At 42.9% G+C, this 7,423-nt stretch overlaps 1 pseudogene; it reads right to left on the bottom strand.

The window, feature by feature from the left end:
- On the bottom strand, positions 539-7,205 carry LOC109330895 (annotated as a pseudogene).

Genomic DNA, 7,423 nt, shown 5'->3' with positions numbered 1-7,423 from the left:
TAGGATGTAGCAATGCTTTGTTTGAATGCATGGTTTGCAATGAATAGCTGTAGGTACTGTTGAAATTAGTGTCAATGTTTGTGCATGAATATGATTATACTTTGAAAAGTATGAGTATGTTGTCATGTAGGTATGTTTGCTTATGCTTATTGAAGGACGACGTTACGCCTCCGCAACACCCTTTAATGCTAGATATGCTGAAAATTGCTAAGACATTCAGGCATCTCTTTTGCCAAGGTTCGTGCTTGTGATCCCCTTTTTCATTGTTTTAATCACGATGCATCAGGACGGACTAAAAATTTTGATCATTCTTTTCATAAAAAAATTTTGTTTATTAGAAAATAACTTGCATGCTGAAAGACATTGTGATATATCAAAACCAAATTTATTTGCTTTCCGTTAGCTTTCTAAAAAATGAGAGTCATACAAGCTTGCCGTAGCAAGGAGCCCTGATCCAGATCCTACAACTAATTCCAATGATTGCCCTAATTTCTATCGATTCTCCGGCTTCCGAGTTTCTTGTTTTTGGGAGTACCTCTCATGAATAATACTTCTTTACTGCATCCGAATTTATGGTGAGATGTAGATCCTCTCCATCCATGTCATTTAGGATTAGGGCTCCACCGGAGAAAGCTTTCTCGACTACATATGGACCTTCGTAGTTTGGAATCCATTTTCCTCGGCTGTCTTTTTGGGTCGGTAAGATCTTCTTCAGCACCAAGTCTCCTTCCCTGAACTGGCGGGGCCGAACCTTCTTTGAGTATGCCTTCATCATTCTCTTCTGATACAACTGTCCGTGGCAAATTGCAGTTAGTCTTCGACCATCTATCAGATTCAATTGATCTTGTCGAGCTTGAACCCATTCTGACTCATTCAGGCCTGCTTCTGCCAAAACCCTTAGAGATGGGATCTCTACCTCAAGTGGAAGAACAACTTCCATACCATAAACCAGGGAGTATGGAGTAACTCCCGTGGAAGTGTTGACTGAAGTACGATAACCGTGTAAAGCGAATGGTAGCATTTCGTGCCAATCTTTGTAAGTCACTACCATATTCTGGACTATCTTTTTGATGTTCTTATTGGCTGCTTCGACGGCTCCATTCATCTTGGGTCGGTATGGTGAGGATGTGTGATGTTTTATTTTGAATTTTTCGCACATTTCAGTCATCATCTTGTTGTTCAGATTGGTTGCATTGTCGATGATGATCTGATCGGGTAACCCATATCGACATATTAACTCTCTTTTTATGAACCTGAGGACTACGTTTCGGGTCACGCTAGCATAGGAGTTTGCTTCCACCCATTTAGTGAAGTAATCTATAGCAACCAGGATGAACTGATGTCCATTAGAGGCCTTCGGCTCTATGGGTCCAATGACATCCATTCCCCACATGGAAAATGGCCATGGTGACGTTAAGACATTCAAGGGGTTTGCAGGTGCATTGATGTTGTCTGCATATATTTGGCATTTGTGGCACTTCTTCACATAGTGGCAGCAATCAGTTTGCATAGTCAACTAGAAGTAACCTGCTCTCATGATCTTATTGGCCATAGCATGCCCATTCGCGTGGGTCCTGAAAGTTCCCTCATGTACCTCTTCCACCATTCTCTGAGCTTCCTTGGATTCTAGGCATCGGAGGAGTACCATATCGTGATTTCTTTTGTAAACAACATCTCTACTCAAAAAGAAGTTTGTGGCTAGTCTTCTAAGTGTTCTTTTGTCGGTCTCTGAGGCATTCGGATGATAAACTTGTCTTCTTAGGTATTCTCTTATGTTGTGGTACCCTGGCTTGTCATCGGGCTCTTCTTCAATTGCATGACAATAAGTTGGTTCAGTGTTGTCTTTTATTTGGAAAAGGAGCAAAATGTCCCCTCCAACGTGAAACATTGAGGATAAGGTTGCTAGTGCATCTGCCAGCCTATTGTCTTCTATGGGGATGTGATGAAAATTCACTTGATCAAACTGTTCACTCAACTTCCGGATGTAATTTTTGTAGGGCACCAATTTGGTATCACGAGTTTCCCATTCTTCTATTATTTGGTGGATTACCATAGCAGAATCCCCAAATACTTCTAGGATTTTTGCTTTTGCATCAATAGCAGCTTTCAGCCCCAAAGCACACGCCTCACATTCCGCTATGTTGTTGGTACAGTCAAAGCATAGTCTAGCAGTAACGGGAAGGAACTTCCCAGTCGGAGATACCAACACGGCACCTACTCCATGTCCGAACACATTTGAGGCCCCATCAAAGACTAGAGTCCATTTTTCCTCTTCTCTCAATTCATCGGATAAAGCCATGATGTTCTCATCTGGAAACTCATACTTCGTCTGCCCCAGTTTGTCTACGGGTTGATCGGCCAAGTAGTCAACAATAACACTTCCCTTCACAGCCTTTTGTGTCACATACACGATGTCATATTCAGATAAAAACACCTGCCATCTAGCAATCCTTCCGGTCAGTATGGGTTTCTCGAAGATATACTTGACGGGATCCATTCATGATACTAACCAAGTAGTGTGACTTAGCATGTATTGTCTCAAACGGCGAGAGGCCCAGACTAAGGCTCAACATGTACGTTCTAACAGTGAGTATTTTATTTCGCAAGTTGTGAATTTCTTGCTCAAATAATAGATGGTTTGCTCATTTCTTCCACAATCACCCCGTTGCCCCAAAACACAACCCATAGACTCATCAACCACAGTGAGATATAGAATCAAGGGTCGCACTGGAACTGGAGGCATCAACACTGGAGGCTCGGTCAAGTACTGCTTTATCTTTTCAAATGCTGATTGACAATCGTCATTCCACCTTACTACCTGATTCTTCCTTAAGAGTTTGAATATTGGTTCACAGGTGGACGTTAATTGTGAGATGAACCGGGAAATGTAATTTAACCTCCCTAATAATCCTCTGACTTCCTTCTCTGTTCGAGGGGCTGACATTTCGATGATGGCTTTCACCTTTTCTGGATCTACCTCAATACCTTTCTAGCTGATGATGAAACCCAATACCCAACCGGATTTCACTCCAGAAACTGCACTTGGTTGGATTCAACTTGAGGTGATACTTTCGCAGTCTCTCAAACAAATGTCTCAAGTTGTTTACATGTTCTCCCTCTGTCTTGGATTTGCAGATGATGTCATCGACGTAGATTTCTATCTCCTTATGCATCATGTCGTGGAAGAGAGTTACCATGGCTCTCTGATATGTAGCCATAGCATTTTTTAATCCAAATGGCATAACTTGGTAGCAGAAGGTACCCCATGGAGTGATAAATGTAGTTTTGATCACCTCCTCTTGCGCCATTTTGATATGATGATATCCAGAATACCCATCCATAAATGGGAAAAGAGCATGGTCTACAGTGCTATCAACCAAGACATCTATATGCGGCACCGAAAAGTCATCATTTGGGCTAGCCTTGTTGAGGTCTCTGTAGTCAACACATATTCTAAGCTTTCCCCCTTTCTTCGGCACAGTTACCACATTGGCCACCCAATCCGGGTATTCAGCAACTTTAACAAACCCGACTGTCAACCATTTCTCCACTTCTTCTTTGACCCGTAAGGAGATCTCTAGCTTGATTCTTCGTAGCTTCTACTTCACTGGCCTGGAGTTGGGTACTAGTGGTAATTTATGCTCCATTATACCTCAGTCTAGTCCTCGCATCTCTTCATATGACCAAGCATAGACGTCCTTGAATTCGTGTAAGAATTTGACTAACCGTTCTCGTTCCTTAACGTCCATCGTGGTGCCCACTTTCACTTCTTTCTTATCTTCTTCAGAACCTATGTTGACAAGCTTGACAGACTCTTGGTGTGGTTGAATCTCCCTAGCCTCTTGCTCTACCAGTCTGAGTAGTTCTGGGGAAGCCTCTCATTCATCATCATCACTGTCATCTTCCACTTGGTTGATGGGTTGGTCAGATGTGGAGAAGGGCTCACCAGCATGGCCCTCATTTTCAGAGTCGCTATTGGATCTGCAGCACGGGGATGACCGAGTCAGCTCCCCATAGATTTGGTTTTAATTTTACTGACCTTTTTTGTTTTTTTGTTTTTAATGATTTTCTTTCAGCATGCAATGAATAATGCAAAAGAGACAAATTGATATGATCGAAAAGATTGATCTTTATTAATTTTGAAAGTACTAAAACAGATGAGCCCTTATTGAAAAATATAAAAATGTCTAATAGCCTTGGGCATAGCTAAAAGACTACATTTATTTATTACTTTGGTTCTAGTGAAATTGATGCATGCGCTTCTTCACTCCAATTCTTCAAATAGGTGCTAGGGGGACACACGTACACGAACCCGAACTCCTCCTCCATTCCTTCTTCTTTTATGATGGCCACCATTCCTGAGATCTTGGTACCGCTAGCGACAAAGCTTTGGTTGATGTGCGGTATGGGAAGTTTTGCCACAACCTCATGTCTAAACTACCCCAGTCGAGCCACACGACCATTTTTCCTTGCTTCTATAATTTGGAGTTTGTCTTCGTGAGTGGGTTTATACCCTAAGCCATATCGACCTTTATTAGCTTTAGGTATTAGGATCTCCTTGCAGCCTTGTCCATACTTTCCAAATCCTCTATCGGGTCGATACCCCCCACGGCTCATCATTTTTGCCACCACGAGATAAGCATCTGATGCATAAGGGTTCAGCGATGGTGCACCTTCTATCATAGATGTGGTGTCTGCAATCTCGAGGCCTTGGAATGATGTTTCCAATGCCTCTTCAGTCACCTTGACGTAGCAAGCGTTAAATGGCTGAGATACCATCACATCTTCTTCCCCTGAAACTATTATCAACCTTCCATCAACTATAAACTTTACCTTTTGATGCAGGGTAGATGATATTGCTCCTGAAGAGTGAATCCATGGACGTCCCAACAAGCAGCTAGACGTCGGATTGATATCCATTACATGAAACAAAATGTTAAATATGCATGGTCCTATCTTGATCGATAACTCCATCTCCCCCATCACATCTCTACGGGACCCATCAAAACCTTTAACAATCATTGAGATGGCCCTCAAGCAGGAGGCGTCTACTGGAAATCTGGAGAAAGTCTACTTCGTCATGACATTCAGAGACGACCCACTGTCTAGGAGGACTTTACCAATCACACAGTCATTACACATTACTGAGATATGCAGGGGGCGAACATGTCTGGTGCCCTCAGGAGATATCTCTTGGTCACAAAAGGATATGTAATTGTCTGCTACAATGTTGTTGACTATCCCTCCAAATCTGTTAGTTGTAATGTCGTGGTTGACGTGAGCCTGGTTCAATACTTTTAGTAGCATATTCCTGTGAGCCTCATAGCTCATTAATAAGGACAACAAAGATATCCTTGCTGTAGTCTTATTAAGCTGGTCCACTATCTTGTATTCACTTTGCTTGATGAGTCTCAGAAACTCACAAGCCTCTTCATTTGGCACCCCCTTTGGTAAGGCCACCTCAACTTCCTCTTCTGTAGGTTCTGGCACTTTTTCTTTGTTTTTATCTTTAGTGGCCCCAGATGGACCCCTTTCTATCTCTGGTGGAACATAGATACTTCCCGACCTTGTGATTCTGCTGCTTCCTACAATGTTGGTAACTATAGAAGGATTCCCCATTGGTTCCTCTTTGTAAATCCAAGGCACTGCCTTATCTGACTCATAAGGGAATAGACCTTGCTCCCCCGTTATTACGAACTCCATTTGTCGAATGAATGGTTCCCATTGATGTTGATTGAAGTATGTTTGAACGCCCCTAGATGGATTTATCACGGGTTCATACGTGCGTATGAATACAGGTACCTCATTTTGGTGTTTCTCTAAGACATTAATTCCATAACACTGAGATCTTCCGCCTATCGCAATTAGTTTCAAGTCCATCATCTTCTGGAGAAGCAACCTGAACTCCTTGCAATCCTCCAAACTGTGGCCCACACGGCCATGCATCTCACAACTCTTTATGTCACTGTTATCTGACTCTTGGACAGCAACCTCTGCCAAACCTTGCCTACACATCTCTTGGAAGACGAAACTCATGGGCATCTTCACATCATCAACTTTTCCAACAATTACAACCTTGCTCTCCTCCTGAATAGCATTCACTCCCTGATTTCCATGGTTTGGTAGAGGATTTCCAGTTATGTTGGGTCTTGTCTCTCAGAAATCTATTCGCTTAGCATTAATGAGGTCCTGAACTCTGTACTTGAAGGCTCTACAATCTTCTACCGAATGTCCTGCTGCCCCAGAGTGGTAAGCGCAGTTGACGTTTTCATTGAGCCATTGCCCAGGGTTCTCATAGACTCTTCCAGGGATTGTTGTGATCATCCCCTGCCCTAACAGATATGCGAAAAGCTCTGTATAGGTTATCGGGATCCGTTCAAACACGGGTGCTCTCCTTTCTTGCTAGTTATGGTTATTGTTTCTGGGGTAATGAGTATAGCCTTGTCGGGGTTGGTGTGTGTTATTGTTTGGAGGAGGGAGGTTATGGATTGTTTGATTCTGTGTTTGGTTTTGGCATTGATTGTGGTTCCGTGCAAACCGAGAGGGCGCATGATGATTGTTTTGGGGTTATTGTTCCGGGACTAGAACTTCTTTGGCTCGGCATCAACGAAATGATTTTCTGCCTCCTTTTTCTTCATGAAAGTGGGCTTCTTACTAGAGCTTGAACCTTCATCAGAAATCTTCCCGTTCTTGATACCTCCTTCTATCTTCTCCCCTACTTTGATAAGAGCATTAAAGTTGGTTGTCACGCTTCCTATGAGGCATTCATAATATGGATTATGCAGAGTGTCGATAAAGATCGACAGTTGTTCCTCATCTTCCAATCACGGAAGGACTTGGGATGCTAGTCCCCTCCAACGCTGAACATATTCTCTGAAATTCTCAGTTGGTTTCTTAAACATATTCTGTAGCTGAGTCCTGTCTAGTGCAGCATCTTCGTTGTACTTGTATTGTCTGATGAAGGCATTGGATAGATCCAAGAAGGTCCTGATCTGTGTTTTCTCCAGACGGATGTACCAGTTCATAGCTACCCCCACCAAACTGTATTGAAAGCAGTGGGTCAATAGCTTATCATTCCCAAGGTATGCTGACATTTTCCTGGCGTACATGTGCAATTGACTTTTGGGGCAAGTGGTCCCATTATACTTTTCGAACTCTTGCACTTTGAATTTGGGTGGGAGTACCACATCGGGCACCAAACACATCTCAAAAGCATTCTTCAGATCCAGACAATTGGCCCCCTTCAATAGCCTTCAATCTCTCTTCTATTGAGCTCCACTTCTCTTCATCTTTCTTTATGTTGGGGTGTTACTTCCTAGAGGAGTCCTTTGGGTCCCATCCGGATTGTACCTTCCATTCGTTTGATTGTTGGCATTTGGCTGTCGTGTGTTGGTGTCATGACTTTCATCAGGCTGGCCAGTGA

This window comes from Lupinus angustifolius, chromosome LG17 (genome assembly GCF_001865875.1).
Source record: "Lupinus angustifolius cultivar Tanjil chromosome LG17, LupAngTanjil_v1.0, whole genome shotgun sequence".
NCBI classification, from domain to species: Eukaryota; Viridiplantae; Streptophyta; class Magnoliopsida; order Fabales; family Fabaceae; genus Lupinus; species Lupinus angustifolius.
Note: the sequence above shows the minus strand (reverse complement) of the source record. Positions and strands in the feature narration are given on the sequence as shown.